This window comes from Lonchura striata, chromosome 2 (assembly GCF_050655825.1).
Source record: "Lonchura striata isolate lonStrDom1 chromosome 2, ASM5065582v1, whole genome shotgun sequence".
In the NCBI taxonomy this organism is placed as follows: Eukaryota; Metazoa; Chordata; class Aves; order Passeriformes; family Estrildidae; genus Lonchura; species Lonchura striata.
In genome coordinates this window covers 1,826,084-1,846,546 of record NC_140704.1, presented here as the reverse complement: position 1 = coordinate 1,846,546, position 20,463 = coordinate 1,826,084, and positions in this window count along the sequence as shown.

Sequence of the window (20,463 nt, the reverse complement as noted above, 5' to 3'; positions counted from 1 at the left end):
TGCAATAATTTGGTTTTATCTTTTGAGCTTCTGCTCCCTTTGAGGACCCCTTTTCACAGAGCTGGTCAAAAGCTGTCACGGATGAAACCTTTCCCTTAGAGGAAGTGTGACTTTTATCTAAACTGACAAAGAAAATATCATGAATGATGAAATGTTTCAATTTTCCAGTGGGATTTTTTTGACTTCTCAAGTGTTTCAATTCAGCCAGGGGTTTAAATGTCTTGCTGGGTGTGAGCTTTCTCTGGGGCAGAGATTACAGAACTCCAAATTGCTGATAAGAAATTCTCAACCCCAACACAAAGTGCAAACAATATTTCCCTGCAATGAGCCTCAAAGAAATCAAAGCTTCAATGTGGATTATTCCAAGAATAAGGCTTAGATCTGGGCCAAAATTCCAAGTTTAGGGTTCTCCAGGTGGGGTAATTTTTATCCTAACCAGCCATGTTTTAACCATTTTAACTGAGGTGATCACTAGAGAGAATGAATCTGTGCCCAAATTAGGCTCAAAAGTCTTAATTTTAAACAATTAGCAACGATAAATCCTTGTCTCCAGCTCCTCTGAAGCCTCTCAAACTAAGACCACATTTTAATTTAGTCATTCCTAATGACTAAAGCCTTGGAGCTGGTCCCACAAAGAACAGATTCCCAGACTTAAATCTCCATGAGCACCTGGATTTGGTGTTTTTTTTGTTTTTTTTTTTTTAATGGAGCTGTGATTTCTGGGGTATTTTTTACACCTCCACCGGAGAGGTGTCCCTTCTCATGCAGGGGTTTGGAATTAGATGATTTTCGAGCTCCCTTCCAACCCAAACCCTTCTACACTGCTTGTTCCCCTGTGTTTTGCAGAATTTAGGAGTCGCTTTCTGCATTTTTAACTTGCAGTTTCTCCACTTTGCTCCTTGATGCCTCAATCCAGACGGTCCCAGTCACGGCAGGGCATTTTAAGCCTCTTTCAGACTAATTGCTTGATTGATTCACTCTGGTTTAAAGTATCTAATCCTAGGCAGGGGTTTTCCAGTATCCCACCCATGCTGGAATATTCCACCCACGGCATTAAATAGGAGCTGCGTTTTCCTTAAATATCATCCATAATTATTTGGTGCGAGTTCTCTGTTGCCTGAAAAATCCTCTCTTGTTCTTCCTTTATTTTTTTTTTTTTTGACCTCTTTTCCTGATGCTTTGTGTGTGATGGGTGCAGCCCAGAGCAGAGCAGGAAGGCTCATTCCTGTTGGATCGCGGATTCCGTGTATCCCATCGGATCCCGGGAGTTTGGCTCTCACACATGGGATGGGAATAAATTTCGGAAGGGAAAGTTCTCCGTGGCTGTGACACGCAGTGCAGAAGAGCCTTGACAACCTTGACACCACTCTTGGTGGAGCTCAGCCCCACAGCCCAGTCAGGGAAGAGCTGGAATTGTGTCCGTGTTTGTTTTCATTCCAGATGGATGAAGTCGGAACCAGTTGAGGTTGAGCTCACCTCGATTTTTTTGTCATTCCCAAGTTTGTCAAATCCACTCTGCAGATTTCAAGGAAGGGATCTGCAACTTGCAGCTAGAATTTTTAATTTAAGTGCTCACAATTTTATAAAAATAAAGCTCTATGCATGAAATATTTGCCGTTCCATGCACTGCTCCTGTTCCCAAAGATTTCATGTTCTTTACTGACCGTTGAAACCTTTTTTTGACCATTGAAATCATCCATTTTTTTCTGTCATTCCCAAGGCTTGTTGCATCCACTCTGCATAATTCCCACAAGGAATTATGGGAATGATTCTCAGAATGGGAATAAGGCAAGGCAATGCTTTTTTCCAAGTCAGGAACACAAAATATTTAATATTGATAAAGGTGGAACAAGTTTAGGATGAGCTCACCTCGATTTTTCTTTCCCAAGGCTTCTTGTATCCATTCTACAGATTTTAAGGAGTATTTAAATCAAAAAATTTCACAATTTTTAAAATATATATCTCTGTATATGAAATATTTGCCATTCCATGCATTCCCCCTGTTCCCAAGAATTTCATGTTCCTTAGTGGCCATTGAAAGCTTTTTAAAACAGACTGACAGCAACATTTTCTGATTAAAAATAAAGTGCTTTGAAAATGTTTTTAAAATGTTTTTTAAGCTTAAAAATGGGACCTGGGATGGCTCTACCATTGTATAATATTCATTACACATTTTGGAAAGTTAGTGAATAAATTATGGGAATAACTTCCAGAATGGGAATAAGGCAAAGCAATCCTTTTTTCCAAGTCAGGGTAGCACTGGGCTTTTTCAAAATAAAACTCATTGACAGAATTGAAGTTTTTTTTATTTAGTTGTATATTTTTATCCATAAAATTAATTTATCCACACACCAAATGTTACATCACCATCTGTCCAACAAATCCCAAGCTTTTCCTGCAGCTGGCAGTGTTCAGAATTCCTATTTGATTCCCAGACATCTTTTTAACCAACATTTAGTTGGGAAAAATGTCACTGAGGAAGGAAAAATGAGTGACAACATCTGGCCATTCACCATGGCCTGGAAGAGTGTTAGAGTCCGTTTTCCTTAATCCAAGCTAAAATTATCCCTAAAAAAATTGGATTTTGAAGCTGAAGAATGGACTTTCTTTCACTTTGACTTAAGAAGTTGGGTGGGAAATAATATTTCATAGCAACGTTTTATTTTTAAGGAATATTTTCCTTGATTTCCTTTTATAAAGGAACTTCTAAAAGAGGCAAATATTTGTAATTAGAGTAAAAACTTCTGTTCAGTTTCAAGATGTTGCCTGGAGAGGGAAATTTTCAGATTTCCCACCATAAATATTTGGTGAGGAGCCGTTGCTTTTTCAGCTGAGGAGCCAAAGACTGGAGCCTTATTCCCATGACTTTTTGGTGGGATGGCATTACGTTATGTCACTGCTCCATCAGGATCCAGCAATTCCATGGATTTTAAGGACACAACCCTGCAGCTTCACCCTTTTAGCTGACCCGGACCACACAGCAGGAACCCTTCGGAATTTGGTCATTCCAGCCCTCCTGGTTGCCTCCTTCTGTCCCTGCTTATCCAAGGAAATGGATGGCTCAGCTCGGATTCCACTGGAAAATTCCTGGAATCCAGAGCTGAGCCAGGCATCTTGTGCTTGGACAGCGGGGATTGCTAGGGAAAATTAGGGATTTATGGAGGTGGAATTATAGTGATTATCCCATGAATATTCCACCTCTGTAGCAAAATTTTGGGAAGGTCTTCTCCCAGAGCTGCTGGAAGGCAGCGGGGAGGTTCCAAAGAGGCTGTGGAAGCCCCGTCCCTGGAAGTTCTCAGGACCAGGCTGGACAGGACATGGAACAACTGATCCAGAGAATGACATCCCTGTCCCTGTCAATGGTTGGAACATCATCATCTTGAGGGTCCCAAACCATTCTGGGATTCTGGGATTTCTTTTTCTTCCTCGCCACATTGAAAATCAAGAAGTTCCTCTGCCCAAGCATTCCGCTTTTCCATGAAATTCATGGAGCTGCTCCATCCACAGAACTCTCCCTGCCTGAAGGGCAGAAAGCAGCAGGATTTATAATCCATCATAAATAATCCCTGTTCCTTTGGCTGCCTTTCCTGTGGTTTTCATCCCAACAGGTTCATGGAATGGCACCGAAGAAATACCAGTAGACAAAATATTCATGGGATTCGTCCCAAAGTTTCTCGGAATATTTTTATTTATATATTCTCAAATTACACGGAAAAAAAAATTATAAATTTCTTCTTTTCAGAGGCCAGTGGAATATTTTCAAATTTATCACCTTGATAAAAATAAGGCCAAATGATTTAACTCAGTCACTGAATTTTTTTCAGAAAACCATCATTGCAAATAGGCAAAACAGATTAAAAAAAATCTATCATTATCCCAAATTTCTGACTGGATATTTGAAAAATTATCATTTTACCCGTTGCCACATATAGTGTGGGCTTGAATCAGGCACTTGAGCTTATCTTAATCTGTCTGATGCCTCATTTATCCCTAAAATGATTCATTTAAATTTAAAAAATAATCAATATTCCTGAGAGTAATTTAAAGTATCACCTGAAATATTTTTCCCAGAATTTTGTCCAGGTTATCCTGGACAATTCCATGAAATAAAAAACTCCACAAGGCACATTTGACACAGTGGTTACATATTTAATATTTTCATACTCAAACATATGCAAAAGACGCACAACACAAACTCATTATTTTAGGAAAGGGATAAAAATTGTGATTTGCTGCCACAAACCAGCTAAAAATGAGGGAAGCAGTTCCCAAACTTTAATCAGTTCTGCAATAAATAGTTTCGATGAAAAAGACTTGGAAAGGTTTGTGATGTTAAACCCCATTCCCAGCATTTATTTTTTAAACTGTAAATTATTCCCAACAGGAATAATTTTGTTTTGTTTTGTTTTGTTTAACACCTATCCAAAAGGAGCCCCTTCTCCTGCTTAAACCCTCAGGTCCCATTGCAGCCCAGAGGAGGAGTGATGGAACGATGCCGTTGGGTTTTTCCTGGGAAGATGCCATGAGGACCAGCCAGGTGGGATAAATCCCTCCCCAGCGTCAATCCCGGGCTCCCCTGAGTGGGAAAAGACAACGAAAGGTGTCCCAGAAAGAAGTTTGGGATTGGTTTCCAAGATAACAACAAAAATACGCCTGGAGGTGTTTTTGAGCGAGCCCTGGAGGCTCGTGGGTGGTCACGGCCGCCTCGGTCAGACTTTCCATGGATCCTGACACGGGATGTGTGTGGGATTTTTCCTGAATAATGGAGTTTTGATGGAGATTAACTAATCTGGGGCGTGTCTTTCCAGGGAATGTCACAGAAGGAGAGACGGGCTGGGAACGGGAGCGGCGAGAAGAGGAGCTGAAAGGAAGGACTTGCTCCAGGAGACAAAAGCCAATTATCCAAATATTCCCTTCTGGCCTCGGAGTGGAATCTTGCCAGGATGAGGAAAAATACAGTGTTTAAGGTGGTTTAGCTGATACAATCACTCCTCTGGGATTTATTCCATGCTTCTCCCTTTATATCTCTTTCTCGTGGATAATCCTGGTGGTGACCTAACTGGAAACCCCTGACATTTGTTGTCATTAAACCAGCTGGGAAGAGCTGCTGGAAAAAGGAGAACAGATTTCTTAAGGAAAACATAAAAATAAAGAACTCAGTGTTTCTTTCCCTTTCTGAAAACATTTTCTGGTGAAAAATTGATGCTCAACCCTGAATTTAATTTATTTTTTCTTAGTTCAATATCATATTTCAGTGAAAAATGTTGTGTTTGTGTGTTTTTTCTTTTATTATTATCTTAATTATTATTTTTACCCAAATCATAAAGCCTGACCTGCTCCAGCACTGCTCATCACTTGGATGCTCCAAGGAATTGAAGTTCAGACTGGAGAACTCCACTGGTACCTTCCAACCAATTCTACAATTCCAAAATAAAGGAGGCACAAGGAAGGAAAATTATTTTTGCAAGGAGCCCTGAAGAAATGTCTCTGAAATGTTTTTAATAGATGTGAGAAGACTTCAGCTCCTCTCTTTGGCTTTGTGACTTCCACAGGTTCTTGTGAAAATCCCACCCACTGGACCTGCAGAATTATGGAGAGATTTTCCATTAATCCTAGAAAAGCATGAGCCTAAACCCCACCTATATCCAATGTCAACCCGTTATTCCATTTCCTTCAAAACCCCCAGGTGCTATCCATGGCTACATAATTTATATATATTTATAGTCTCCTGTCAATCAACCACTTATAAATCATTGGCGTGGAAAAGAAAGCAAATTTTTCAGGATAATGCGGTTTCTTTAAGTTCCAGAAAGACCCGGGACTGTGAGTTCTTGGAAAACAGGATTTGAAGAGAACTCGAGGCGTGTGGACTTCATGGGAGAATTCCATCTGTAGTGTTGGGAGAAATAAAAAGGTATCAGTGGGATAAAAATCAGATTATTTATTGGAACGCTTCAGAGAGGAAAGTAAACTTGGGCTCCAGGAGTCATTCTGGTGTTAAATTTATATACCGGGCCTTCAACATTAAAAACTGAATTTAAAAAGTGGAATAATGACAAAACCCAATGACTGAACTGATCTGACATTCAGACCATTTACAGGAGGGGAAGGGATTTGTCAGAATGAACTGAGGAATAAAAGAAACTATTTTAATTTTTGAAATTATTTCAATCTTTGAAATTAATAATCAAAATATGACTTGGTTGTACCCTGCATAATTTCATTACAAGCTTTTATTTTGATTATTGAATTTTTTTTAATTTTTGAAAAGAATAATCAAAATATGACTTGGTTGTACCCTGCATGATTTCCTTAGAAGCTTTTCATTACTAAAAAATCAAGCTCTGAGAAGAATTACAGAGGCTGGAAATTCAGGAAAGACATAGGAAAGATTTTTTTTACCCAGGAGAGTTTTCAGGACCAGAGAGAAGAATGATGCAAGAAATAAAACTTTATCACTCTTAAACAGATCTTGAATTAAAAGGTCAAGGGATTAAAGGTATTCTCAAATATATTTTGTTCATTTATTTGAGAAGATGTTAATTCCTTGAAAAAAAAATCCTGAATCTTCTTCAGGAAAACCAAGGATTTGAGCCTGAGCTCCAATTCCTATGAGTGTCAAAATCCCCTGGCTCTTTAGTATCCCTTATTTTCTCTTTTCTCTTTTTCCCTCTCTCTGCTCATGATTTTTGTTCTATTTTAATTTCTTGAAGTCTCTCATTTTCCTTACCAGATGACAGGAGAAAGAATTCCCAACCTGCCAATGCCTTTTCAGATTATTAATAAATGGCCAGGTTTCCCAAAGATCAGATGGGAACAACATTCCTGGAGTTTTCCTCCATTTTTTCAGCTATCCCTGAGTTCTTCCAGAGTGGTGTCAGATGATTTTTATAAATACCTGTGAAGACACTCGGAGAGTTTGGAAATAAAATCATCTTTGAGGTGGTCTATGAGCAAAGGGAATAAAAGAAAACCATTCCTTAATGAGACAAGACTAAAAAACAAATTATGCTATGGAAGAAAAAAGTTAAGATGTTTAAAGAGGGAGAAAAGTGGGTAAATCATGGACTATTTATTTGTTTCAAAAAGAAATAAGGGGAATTCAGACCAAAAAAAGCCCAGATACCCAGAAAGACCAAGGAAAAAAAAAAAGATAAAATAACCAAAACTGACATAAAACCAATTAAATGTCTCACTACAGACAGTAGCAAGTTTGTAGCTACAGCAGGAGCTGCCAATGCACACATCGATTTTATTGGAGCTTTTAACACTGTCTCACATGACATTCCCAGAAATAAACATAGAATGGATTAAATACCATGGGTTGGAGGCAAAAAAAATGCTGGAAAGCCTGGTGGGAAAATAGGTACACACGGAAATTTATAGTGAGTGAGCTCTGCGAGGGAAATGTCTGACAATGAATAAGGGGAGGTGAGGAACCATCATCATCATCGTCTTCATTGTCATCATCATCATCATCATCATTGTTGAGGATTCAGAGTGTAGGAGAAAGGAAAAGAGTTCCGATTTTTGGTAGTAGTAAAAAAAAAGCATGGATCAACACAAAATTTCCATGATCTGATTGTTTGTCCAGAAAAAAAAATAGGATAATAGTCAGGAAGGACCAATAGAAGAGGGTGTGGGGAAGTGAGGATACAAATCTCTACAAAATATGAGATGCTCAGAAATCAGCTCCCCTGAACTCCTGCAGGGAAGATTTTGGGCATTCTGGTGGGTTGGAACGGAGTGAAAACCAACTTCCTCTGCCTGTGGCCAAAGGAAAAGAACATCTGGGAATGTGTGGACCAATATCTCTTAGGAACGACTTAGGAACAGCAGCTCCTGTCCTTTTTCCCTTGGAGACTCCCAGAATGGTTTCGTTTGGAAGGGAATTTAAGGATCATCCAGGCATGGGGACACCTCCCACTGTCCCAGCTCCAAGCCCCAGCCTGGCCTTGGACACCTCAGGGATCCAGGGGCAGCCACAGCTGTTCTGGGAATTCCAGCCCAGCCCCTCCCCACCCTCCCAGCCAGCAATTCCCAATTCCCAATATCCCATCCATCCAGCCCTCTGGCAGTGGGAGCCATTCCCTGGGTCCTGTCCCTCCATCCCTTGTCCCAGTCCCTCTCCTGGAGCTCCTTTGGTCACCCTAAGTTCACCCTGAGTCTTCTTTTCTCCAGGCTGAACATTCCCAGCTCTCCCAGCCTTTCCTCATGGATGCGCCGTTCCCTCTGATCATCTTCACCTTCCGTGACAGCATTTCCAGAGATTCCCTCATCCTGTTGACTTGGGGCACAAAGGATGAATTTTCACGGCAGCACCTCCCCCAGTTTGATGCCAAACCTCAGAGCTTTCCCAGCAGGACAGGAGATCCAAAGGAAAACACCAGGCTTTATTTTTAAGCGGGATCCAATGTCTCTGCAAGGGACCAAGGCAAACACCCAGCTCCAAGCTCCTGAATGTGTAGATATGGATAGTCTGGATCTGAATTCCACGGCTCAGCCCTCCTCGAAGTGGGACTTTTAGAGCTGCCATGAAAAATCCAACATTCCATCTGCTATGTTCAAATCCCTCCTTATATTTTCCTTTGGAGACCTCCAAATGCTCTTAAAGCAGCCGAGCCTCTTCCTGAAGAATGCTGTTTATGCTTTGCTCCATGCAGTTCCAGCTTGATCCATTTCTCCACGTGGGCCGCTGGAGTGGGAATGCAAACAGGCTGGCAGGTTTTATTGGATCACCTTTTATTAGGAGGAGAAATCCCCACACACCATCGACAATGGTTCCTTTTGCAACAGCCCCCCTCACACTCTGTGTGTCCTTGACGGCCAAAATTTGCTCCGACATCAAGATTTTATATTTTCTCTCTCCCACTGTGATGAGGTTTATCCACTGCAGCTCATGTGGCCACCTGGATCATGGAATCATGGAATGATTTTGGTTGGAAGGGACCTTAAAGATAATCTCTTTCCACCCCTGCCATGGGCCAGGACACCTCCCACTATCCCAGGGTGATCCAAGCCCCATCCAACCTGGCCTTGGGCACTGCCAGGGATAATCCAGGGGCAGCCACGGCTGCTCTGGGAATTCCATCCCAGCCAGGAATTCCTAATTCCCAATCTCCCATCCATCCCTGCCCTCTGGCAGTGGGAGCCATTCCCTGTGTCCTGTCCCTCCATCCCTTGTCCCCAGTCCCTCTCCAGCTCTCCTGGAGCCCCTTCAGGCCCTGGAAGGGCTCTGAGCTCTCCCTGGAGCTTCTCCAGGTGAACATTCCCAGCTCTCCCAGCTTGGCTCCAGAGCAGAGGGACTGCAGCCCTTGAAGCAGCTCCGGGGCTGGGAAGGTTCCCACATGGATCCAGCGAAGGTCCTCATATGGATCCAGGGAAGGTTCTCACACACATCCAGGGAAGGTTCTCACATGGATCCAGGGAAGGTCCTCACATGGATCCAGGGAAGGTCCTCACATGGATCCAGGGAAGGTTCTCACATGGATCCAGGGAAGGTTCTCACACAGACCCAGGGAAGGTTCTCACATACATCCAGGGAATGTTCTCACAGGGATCCAGGGAAGGTCCTCAGATGGATTCAGGGAAGGTTCTCACACACATCCAGGGAATGTTCTCACACAGACCCAGGGAAGGTTCTCACACACATCCAGGGAAGGTTCTCACATACATCCAGGGAAGGTCCTCACATGGATCCAGGGAATGTTCTCACATACATCCAGGGAAGGTCCTCACATGGATCCAGGGAATGTTCTCACATACATCCAGGGAAGGTCCTCACATGGATCCAGGGAATGTTCTCACATACATCCAGGGAAGGTCCTCACATGGATCCAGGGAAGGTTCTCACATGGATCCAGGGAAGGTTCTCACATACATCCAGGGAAGGTCCTCACATGGATCCAGGGAAGGTTCTCACATGGATCCAGGGAATGTTCTCACACAGATCCAGGGAAGGTTCTCACATGGATCCAGGGAATGTTCTCACATGGATCCAGGGAATGTTCTCACACAGATCCAGGGAAGGTTCTCACATGGATCCAGGGAAGGTTCTCACATACATCCAGGGAAGGTCCTCACATGGATCCAGGGAAGGTTCTCACATGGATCCAGGGAATGTTCTCACACAGATCCAGGGAAGGTCCTCACATGGATCCAGGGAAGGTTTTCACATGGATCCAGGGAAGGTCCTCACACAGATCCAGGGAAGGTTCTCACACACATCTAGGGAATGTTCTCACACGGATCCAGGGAATGTTCTCACACAGGTCCTGTGAAGGTTCTCACACAATGTGTTTGCTGCCCACAACACGGCCAACTCCAACTCCTTAAAAATAACAACCTCAGGGTTGGTTCTCAAGCATCCAAAATCTTCTGACTGGATCACAGCAGTGGGTGCTGCCAGTGAGTGAAGGCGATGGTGGACAGAGGAGAAGCAGGATCCTCATTTCTCCTTCCCCACAGTCGCCATTTTCCACAGGAAGAGAGATCCAGCAGAGATGAAGTCAGGAACTGATGATTGCAGGAAGTTTTATGAGCTTTAATTTCCACAATATATCTTTAGTATCCAAAAATATCTGTTTAAAACTCCTCATAATTATCCAGCATCATCCCTGGAGAGACAAAGAAGCACAAATTCAGTCATAGGCTTTCTTTTCACCCGTTGCTTCTCTTGTTTTGTTGTCTTTCGTTTTGAGCTGTCCAACACCCAAATTTCTGCTCATACAGAGAACTCTTCTGATAATCCAGGGTTTTTTCCCACCAAAAATATCCACTGGGAGCATCAATGTGACACAGATTCTCTGAGTTTTATGTTCCAGCAAGGAATAATTGTTATTAAAATAGAAATTTCAATTATTCTTGAAATTGCTGTGAGTTTTGTGCATCTGAGACTACCTTCATTGTTAGAGAGGACATAAAGCTGGGAAAGGGAGGGAAGAAAGAAGGAAAAGAAAGGAAAAAACTCCCTTGACAAGTTGGAAGCTTTCTGTGAATGCCCTGGGAGCAGCACCCCAATACAGGTTTTATCAAGGAAATTATTCCCTAATTTATTCTTGTTTATTCTTCCTGTTAACAATTAAAAGGGAGAAGAAAAAATAATTTTAAAAAAAGACATTTTAAAAAAAGAAAGAAAAATATTAATTTTTAAGAAACAGACATTGGGGAAGAGACTGCAAGACATAGAGGAATCAAAAGAACAAGAAAAGGGAACAACAATAAAAGATCCATGTGGTAAAAACGGGGGGAGGACAAAAAAAGGAGGGGAAAAAAAGGATTCTGGTGCTAACTCCGAGCAATTTGCACCTTGTGCCCAGCTCATAACTCTGTGCTCCACAGCTTCCACAGCCCAGGATTTATGGCTGGCAGTCCCAACGTGGTTTGGAAATGGCACAGCCCCGAGACCTTGTGGTGGGGCTGAGGGATGGTTGAGAAAACAAAACCGAGTTAATTTATGGGAGTGTTCCTTGGGGCTGGGATTCCAGCTCTCCTCTAGTGGAAGAGTTTTGCACGCACACACAGACACAAAAATTGCCTCTTCTTTTTTGGGTTCTGACTCTTCCTCTCTTTATTCTCCTCATTTTTGCTTCTCATTTTTGCTTCAGAACCTCTACTCATCCTAAAGCTAATCCCATTTCATTATTTTAAAAATTCTCATTAATTTATTTTCCATTTCATTTCTGAAACTGGTTTTAACTAAGGACAATAAAATTTCCTTACTTTTTAAAATTCCTCTTTCTTCTGTCTCATATCCTGCTTGCTCATAAACATTTTGAAAATTTCCTTGGAAAACACAAACATGAAATTACTTCTAAAATTTAAACAGTCATTTCAACAAAATTCAGACATTTTTAAGTTGTTGAATTTTCAGAAGATCAGGCAAATAATTGTTCTTTTAATCTTAAAGTGGGCCTTGGGAAAATTAAAATTAAAATGTGTATTTTAATGAAAATGTGTATTTTCCAACTCTTCCTTACATGATAAATGTGGTTTGGGAGAAAATCCTGGTTTCCACTGGGTGTTAGGAGGATCCTACAATTGAAATCTTTCTGTCCTCTGGATTTAATGCAGGAAACAAGGGGAGGAGAAGGGAGGCAGGAGTGGAGCCAGTGGATTGTGCTCCAGCATTCCCAACATTTGGAATGTCTGCAAGTGTCTGCATTGGGAACATTTGGGATCCAGCCAGGAAGAAAGGCCTTGGCTCTCACTGGGAGAGCTGAGATGGGATGGGTTTGGCTCGCACTGAAGGAGATGATGTTTTCCAAACTTTTCCTGGGAATTCTGGCACGAGTTAAATCAGTCACACACAAACCAATAGCCCGGTCTGGGGTCTGCAGGTGCAAACCAGATGTGAACAGCACAGCTGGGCCATAAAAGGTGTCAGATTTATCAGATTTATCAGATTGATCAGTATCAGGTAGTCCACACTTTGTCCTTCCTTAACATCACCCTTTGTCCCATGAACCTTATTCCCTCTCCCAGCCCCTTGTGTTTTTCCAGGAGCAGATTAACATTCCCAGGTCAGTTCTGGGCTCTGCTTAACGGTTTCCCACTGCCAGAGGTCAGGGTTAGATGGATTTTGGGAAGGAATTCCTGGCTGGGAGGGTGCCCAGAGCAGCTGCGACTGCCCCTGGATCCCTGGAATTGTCCAAGGCCAGGCTGGATGGGGCTTGGAGCAACCTGGCTGTGGATATCTCTTTCTGGGAGTGAGACACATCACAGATACAATATTTTCCCCCCTTTTCCCCATTTTTCATGCCTTCTCCCATTTTTCACATTTCCCCCCATTTTTGCCACGTCCCCCCATTTTTCACATTTTCACCCATTTTCCCCATTTCTTTTTTACCCTCATTTTTCCCATTTCTTCCCCATTTTCCCCCCATTTATCCCCATTCTTCCCCATTCTTGCCCAATTTTTCCCACAAACAGCCCTTCCCGTGAGAACCACAACGCCACCTTGGATCTTCCCCTTCATCCCTGCCCATCTAAATCCAGCTCCAGAGGCCGTGCTCCAGCATGGCCCTTCCCGTGTCCCCAGTCAAGGCGGGGATGTCACCCGAGGCCAGAGCTGGGTGTAAAGCTCCGAGATAGCCCCGCTATCACCTCCCCTGGGGCGAGAAGAAGCCTTATCAGCCCGTCCCGAGATAAGGAGCTCTGCCCTGAGTGACAGCGCCGAGATAAATGGCCCCGCACTGACTTCTTGATAAGGCCCCGGCTTAAATCCAAGGGAGCTCCCTGATCCAAGAGCTGGGATACAGCCAGGACAGGGATTGAGGTGGCCTCCAGCAGCTATTTTTGGGCACAGCTGAAATAGCTCCCCAATGGAAAGGGTTAATCCACTCCTGGCTTCGAGCCCCGGCTTTGGCATCACCTCCTGCGGGATGCAGGAATCAGTTTTGGCTTTCTCAGCCACCAGGATGGATTCTGTCAGGCTGATCCAGGGAGGAAGACAATCCCACCCTATGGATGCGAACTCTGACTCGTCTTAGCCCCTGATTGTGTTCAATTCACCACCAAGGATCCAGCTGTAACATCCAGGCTCCTTTTGGGATCCCAGGAGATTGTCCAGTTCACCACCAAGGATCCAGCTGTAACTTCCAAGCTCCTTCCAGGATTCCAGATTTCCCAGCTCACCAGTAAGAATTCAGCTGTAATATCCAGTCTCCTTTTGGGATCCCAGGAGATTTCCCATTTTACCACCAAGGATCCCCCTGTAACATCCATTCTCCTTTTGGGATCCCAAGAGATTTCCCATTTTTCCACCAAGGATCCGGCTGTAACATCTAGTCTCCTTTTGGGATCCCAGGAGATTTCCCATTTTACCACCAAGGATCCCGCTGTAACATCCAGTCTCCTTTTGGGATCCCAGGAGATTTCCCATTTTACCACCAAGGATCCGGCTGTAACATCCATTCTCCTTTTGGGATCCCAGGAGTTCCATTGCTCTTGTTGGAAACTTCTCCTCAGGTTCCCAATTCTCCATCCAAATTTTCCATGTCTCATCCCATCCATTGGAATTATCCCCCTACAATAACACTAAATAATTTCTCGCCCTCTCCCTGCTGCTCCACACTCTTCCTGTAATTTCAGGCTTTAGTTCCCTCCATTTCTTTGCTGTCAGTCTGCGTTACACATTTTAGGGTTTTTGGTGTTCTTGAATAATCTGGCAGACAAATATCAACTCTGATTTCATTCTGATCGATGTATTGATGAGCATGCAGGCCACATACATGCTTTGTAGAATCTACATGTCTTTATAGAATCATGGAATTCCACCCGTGTTTGGGTGGCCAGGGACCTTCAAGTTCATCTCATTCCACCCCCTGCCATGGCAGGGACACCTCCCACTGTCCCAGGCTGCTCCAGGCACTGTCCAGCCTCACCTTGGACACTTCCAGACATCCAGGGGCAGCCTCAGCTTCCTTGGGAATTCCATTCCAGGGCCTCCTCACCCTCCCAGCCAGGAATTCCTTCCCAATATCCCGTCCATCCTGCCTCTGATAGTTTAAAGCCATTAAATAGAGCCCAGAACGGAACGGGGAATGTTTGGTGAACTCGGGAGATGCCAAGACTTTAAGCCCAAAATCTGATTTCCTTTCAAGTTCTTGACCACTTCATGGTACAATTGAAAATTAATTAATTCTGAGGCAATTGTTGAAATTTCCAGCTTAGAAGAGACTGAAAAACCCCTGTGGCAACCTCAGGAAATTCCCTGAGAGTCATCCTATTGCTCTGAGGCAGCTGCAGAGATTTTGGGATTCTTTCAGAAGCAAAAATTTCCCAACACTCTGGAACATTTCCCCCAAAGCCGTGGTCCACTGCACTTTTCCTTTTGATGAAGAGTTGAATAGCAGGAAAAAAAACTTCTGTTGGACCATTTTCCATAAAATTCCTAGGATCTCCCACTGCTTTCTTTCCCAAATGTTTGTTTTGTGGACCACCACAATGGTCTTTATGAATTACTGGTGGTCTGTGCTCTTTAATGTGGAAAGTTACTGCTTTATAATATATTTAAATTTTTTAATGTCATTTTGAATCAATATTTTTATTTTTTCAACAAAAGATTAACTCAAAAAATACCCAAAAATGTAATCACTATGGAGCTTTCTGTTCTTACACTCACATAAAAATATTATGGTTTTTAATGAAAAAATACCTCATAAAGAATTTTCTGTTCAAAATCACTTTGGAAGTTATCAAAATTTTTGGCTTATTTAAAATCTACATTCTAAGTAGTATAAAAAATGAGTTTCAGTAGCAAAGAGAAAAAAACTACACCAGTTTTAAGAAAAATATGGGAATGAGAATTTTAATAGGAAAGATATTAGGAAATAGTTCATTGGAGAAAGGGAATTGACTTTCAGCACTCAGAGGTGGTAATTAGGTGCCAATACTGAAATTGCTCACGACATCAGCTTGGCCATTTTTCACTGGCTCTGGTTGCCCGTTTGGGATGGGATCAGACACCTTCCATGCTTTGGATACTCCCCGAGGAGCTTTTCCCTGCCTGGGCTTCCACCACCATCCATGGGAAGGAAGGGAAGGAGAGGGAGCGGGAGGAGCGACATTCCCAGCGCCCCGCAGAGCTCCTAACCTGCAGCATCCCAATTAATTTGCTGACAACAGGGAATCTCAGCAGCTGAGCCGCTGAGAGAGGAACCAAAGTTTTGTTGGGATGATGATCCACTTCTTCCAAATTTTGGTTCCTCTTTTATCCGACATAAAATGCTCGTGTAAAAAAACCCCGATTTTTTAACTTCAAATGCAGCATGAGGTATTTTATCTGTCGGTTAAGACAGAAGCCTGAATTTGTCCCAGATATCAGCACCTTGATGCCAATGAAATTCCCATTGGGAATGGATTTTGGGAGGGGAGGTGTGTCTCCTTTTAAAAGAGGTGTATTTATGTGTGCATGTCTCTCTCAGTGCGTAAATAGACACCCTCACACACATTCCATGTTTGGAAGCACTTTGGAGTAGAAAGTTTGGCTTCCCAAGGAATTTTCTGTGTTTTCTGGCAGCCACTTCCAGCCAGGTTAACCTGATATTTCCCACAGAATTTCAGGCCAGGGAATGTGATTATAAAATTTTCCCATACAGGCAACATTTTAAATCAAACTCATGATACTGAAGGATGGACAGATTCCATTCCCAGTGTGTTTGTGTGTGATGAATCCAATGGATGGGAAGGCTTTAGAACCTCCATGCAACATTTTTCCTTCTTTTTTCATATTTTTTTCCCATTTTTTCCTTTTTTTTTTTTTTCCTTTTCAGAAGTGAATTAACAGAAGAGAAACCATTGGCCAAAGGAACCGGGTCCATCAGAGCTGAACTCTTGGAGCCAAATTTGAACCTCAAAGACCCACCACAGTCTTACATTGAAGAAAATAAAAGGAAAACAGAAAAAAAAATCACCAAACTCCTCCTTTTTAATGGGATTTTGCGGCAATGTAAGTGCGGAATTCCGAAAAATCAAATCAGCATTCGTGGAATAAAATATACAAGCGGATAATTTAAATAGAGCCAGGGATTGCTCCCTCCAGGCTCAAAGCTTGGAGGGAAAACCACAAAAACAAAGACACTGAAAAACCAATTTCCCCCAGAACAGCCCTGATTAATCCATTTTCTGTGCAGACCTCACATGAGAAAATTGATAAAGTGCTGTGATTCCCTTCAGCCTTTGGATCCCAGCAGAAATTAGGATGGAATTCCAGAATGGTTTGGGTTGGAAACATCCTTAGGAATCATCTCATCCCAATCCTTTGGCATGGGCAGGGACACCTTCCACTATCCCAGTGTAATTAATTATTATAATGAGGGGTTCATCATGTCCTATCTCTAATATACTCTGGAATTATGATGGAAAATCCAAATTACTCCAGCGAGGATCGATCTCCTCATAGCAAATTTTTAACTCTATAAAAGTTAATTTTATTTCCATTTTTCCTCTGAGGAACAAAATCAAAGAAGAGCCTGGAAGAGCCCTACCAGCTTTGCGTGATTCATTTTATAATCTTAGTTATGAACTCTATTCTCTCTCTGTTCTTGAGGAATTAATTTCTTCAGGAGTAGGCATTTCACCTAAAATAACATTTAGAAACATCATTGTCCCGGTTTGTGGCACCATTCCCAGAATGTCCCAGGAGAAGGAATTCCATGCCAGAGTCTCCTCTGCCCCATGCCTATTCCTGGGCTGTCCATCAGTGGGGGAGTCAGTGCCAATTCTGATCTTCATTTCTGAATGTGCTTATTGGGGCTTTTATGCAAGGATTTTTCAGATGGAAACTATCTGAAAATGTAATTTCTCTAAAGAAAGACGTGGAGCTCCTGGGTGGAGTCACGTGAAGGGCGGCACAAATGACGACAGGACTGGAACATCACCAGGAGGGGCTGAGGGACCTGGGGTCAAGAAGAGAAAACGGAGAGAAGATTTTATCAAAGTTTGGAAACACCAGCCGAGCATGGACCAGGTTCTGCTCCATGGGGCCCAGCCCTGACAAGGAACGGGCAGGAATTGATCCCAGGAAGTTCCACCTGGACATGAGGCAGAACTTCTGTCCTGGGCAGTGCCCAGCCCTGAGCAGAGACCAGAGAGGGGCTGGAGTCTCCTCCCAGGGATATTCCAGATCCAGCTGGACACCCCCCATGTGCTCTGGAATGGGGCAGGGGGATGGAATTCCAGACCCACGGTACTCCCTTCCAGCCTGATCCATCCCAGAATTCTGGGATTCTGTTGTTCACCCAAATTCCAAATGCCACATAACTTCCTGAGTTGACCCTGGTTTTACCAAATTTTGGTGAAAAAAACCCAAAACTAAAGGTGACCAATCCTGCAAATAATTTATCAAGCAGGATTAATTCCTGGGATTACTGGCAGTCACTCCTGTTATGAATCCAAAACTTAAAATCTGTTAAAACCATCCCCTGATCATTTAAAAACCTGAAGAATTTTGCTGCATTCTTAAATAGATTTTTTTTCCCCCCAGTAATTCCTAGAACTGACCCAGAAACTGCATCCAAATATTTTTTCCCTCCTAAAAGGCAGATATCCCTAAAAAGCACCTCTCCACTGTTACTCCTGACAGATTTTGAGAACGGAAAGTGAGTTCTTAAAACATGAAAAAGGAGTTCTGGACAAATATTTGGCCATTTGAAATTAAAGATGGCCAAAATCAGCAGCCCTGGTTTTTGTGGAATTCCCATGGAAGATCAAAAGGAATATTGAGGGAGAAAATGCCCATGTTTATTTTTAGGCATCTCCCAAGGGTTTCTTCCCAAAGAGCTTTTAGGTCTGAGCTGTTATGTCTCCCCATTCATTTTTATCGGGATAAATTGATTTTAGATTATTTTGGCCAGATTTGGAGGCATTTAAAAAGAATGTGATGGATAGCCACAGTATTTCTGAGGAATCTATCTCACCTTTCTAGGAATTACTTTCCAAAAGTTCAGTAACATTACTTTAGATTAAGGTTTGCTTATTTTTTCTGATCTTCGGGAGCATAACTGTCCCTGGAGAAAGTGGTCATTTCATTGTCTTCAAAAATAAAAGCAGAAAAACTTGATTTTAGAATAATTCATGAACTCTGGGCTGTATTAAATGATCCCACAGCCTTAAAGAACCAAGGAGGAAAAGAGGATTGGTTATTCCACATGGATAAAACTCCACTTTGTATCCCTGTCTTCATTCAGATCCCTGCTAATCCGATTGTATCCCATATCTTGCTAAAAACTGGGATGAATTACATGGATGGATCTTCCAGGAGAGCCAAATAAAGTCAAACCACATTGAAGTAAAGCATGAACATTCCACAAAAGTAACAGCTTCCATCACTGCCTTAAATCCCTGGAACATCCTGAAATTCCTTTTCAGGTTTGGCCTCAGTTTCCACTTTTCCCATCTTCAATTTGGGATTTGGGGTTTTGTTTCCTTTTTTTTGTTTGTTTGGGGTTTTTTTTGTTGTTTTGTTTCTTTTTTTTTTTGGGGGGGGGGGGTTGGTTGGTTTTTTTGGGGTTTTTTCATTGTTTTTTTTTTTAATTGTGAATGCAAATATCAACACCCATTCCCAGTAGGATGGGAGACAACACAGGGAATATCAACCCTCTTTGGAACATTCCAGGGATCTCACCAACATGTGGCCCACCCATCCTTGACTTCCCAGCCCAAATCACCACTTTTGAAGCCTCTGGAAAAGCCGAGCTTTGCCTGCACTTGTGCTGTTGCCTCAGCTGCTGAGGGTATCCGGTCATTTGGGCCCTGGAGCTCCAGGCAGATGTCCCAAATTCCAGCCAAACCACTCCCTCCTGAGCTGTTGGCTGCAGGAACTGCCACGGAAGCCCTCACTAGCCCAGTGGCCACCTGGATCCAACCTGATCTTCGACCCTTCTCCTGGCACATCTGAGTGCTGTAAAACTCCATTTGTTGGCAGCCATGGGAATTTCTGGGATTTTTTTTCCACAGATGTCTGCAGGAACCACGAGCTGATGTTTCCCGGACTTCCCAGGGTTCCTCTTTATTTCCAGGACTATTACAAAGTCCTCAGTGAGGTGAAGATGATTCTTCTGTGGGAAACAGGAGAGGGAGGGAGAATCCAGGGGTTGGTTTCACAGCCAGGTTTTCAGGGATGCACAGCAAAAAAAAGCCCTGGAGACAGGGACATTTTTTGCTTTGCAGTTCTTTGGCATTGGTTTCAGATGGCAAAGATCTCACTTGAAAATAGGGACTGGGAGCCCTTCAAACTAAAATCCACAGATGAAGAACTGGAAATGGACGGAGGGGAGAAGATGTGAGTGAAGGAATAAAAGCTAGGGAGGAAGTGATGCCTTGTGCAGGCTGACCTGGAGCAGAGGCTGGGCAGAGCTACAGAATAAGGCAGGGATTTATTCAAGAATCTCCTCCATGGATCCACCTTGGGCAGCTCCAGAGCCCAGCCAGGGCTGCACCCAAATGACCCAAAATGGTCCCAAAATGCACGAGCGCTCCCGGGGCTCTCCCTGGGATCAGTTCTGCTCCATTGGCACCTTGGAGTTCATTGTCCCATTCCAGCTCCAGCCCATCAGTCCCATCCTGCTTGTTTTTCTCTCTCCAGCCCACGCTGTTTGTGCTCCTGGGCTGAGGTTTGGATCATTTGTCCTTGGTGCCCAGCTGGAGCAGGAATTGTTTTGTCTCCCTGCTCTGTGCACAGAGCTCAGCATCCCCTGGTATGGAGCTCAGACCCACACACTGAAGCAGCACAGAATCTGAAAATATAAAAGCTCAAACCTGAGGTATCAGAAGGATCCTACATTTAAAATTAACAGTTATATTTTAAATTTCCAATCCCAAAACTTCTGACAAGATCCTGAAGAAATTTGTGGGTTTACTAAGTAGTGTTTAGGAAAAAAAGAAACAAAGATTTTGGAGAAGTGATTGAGGGATGGGGATAATTAAAGCTAAGGAAAAGAAAGGAAGGATGAAAATTCAGGC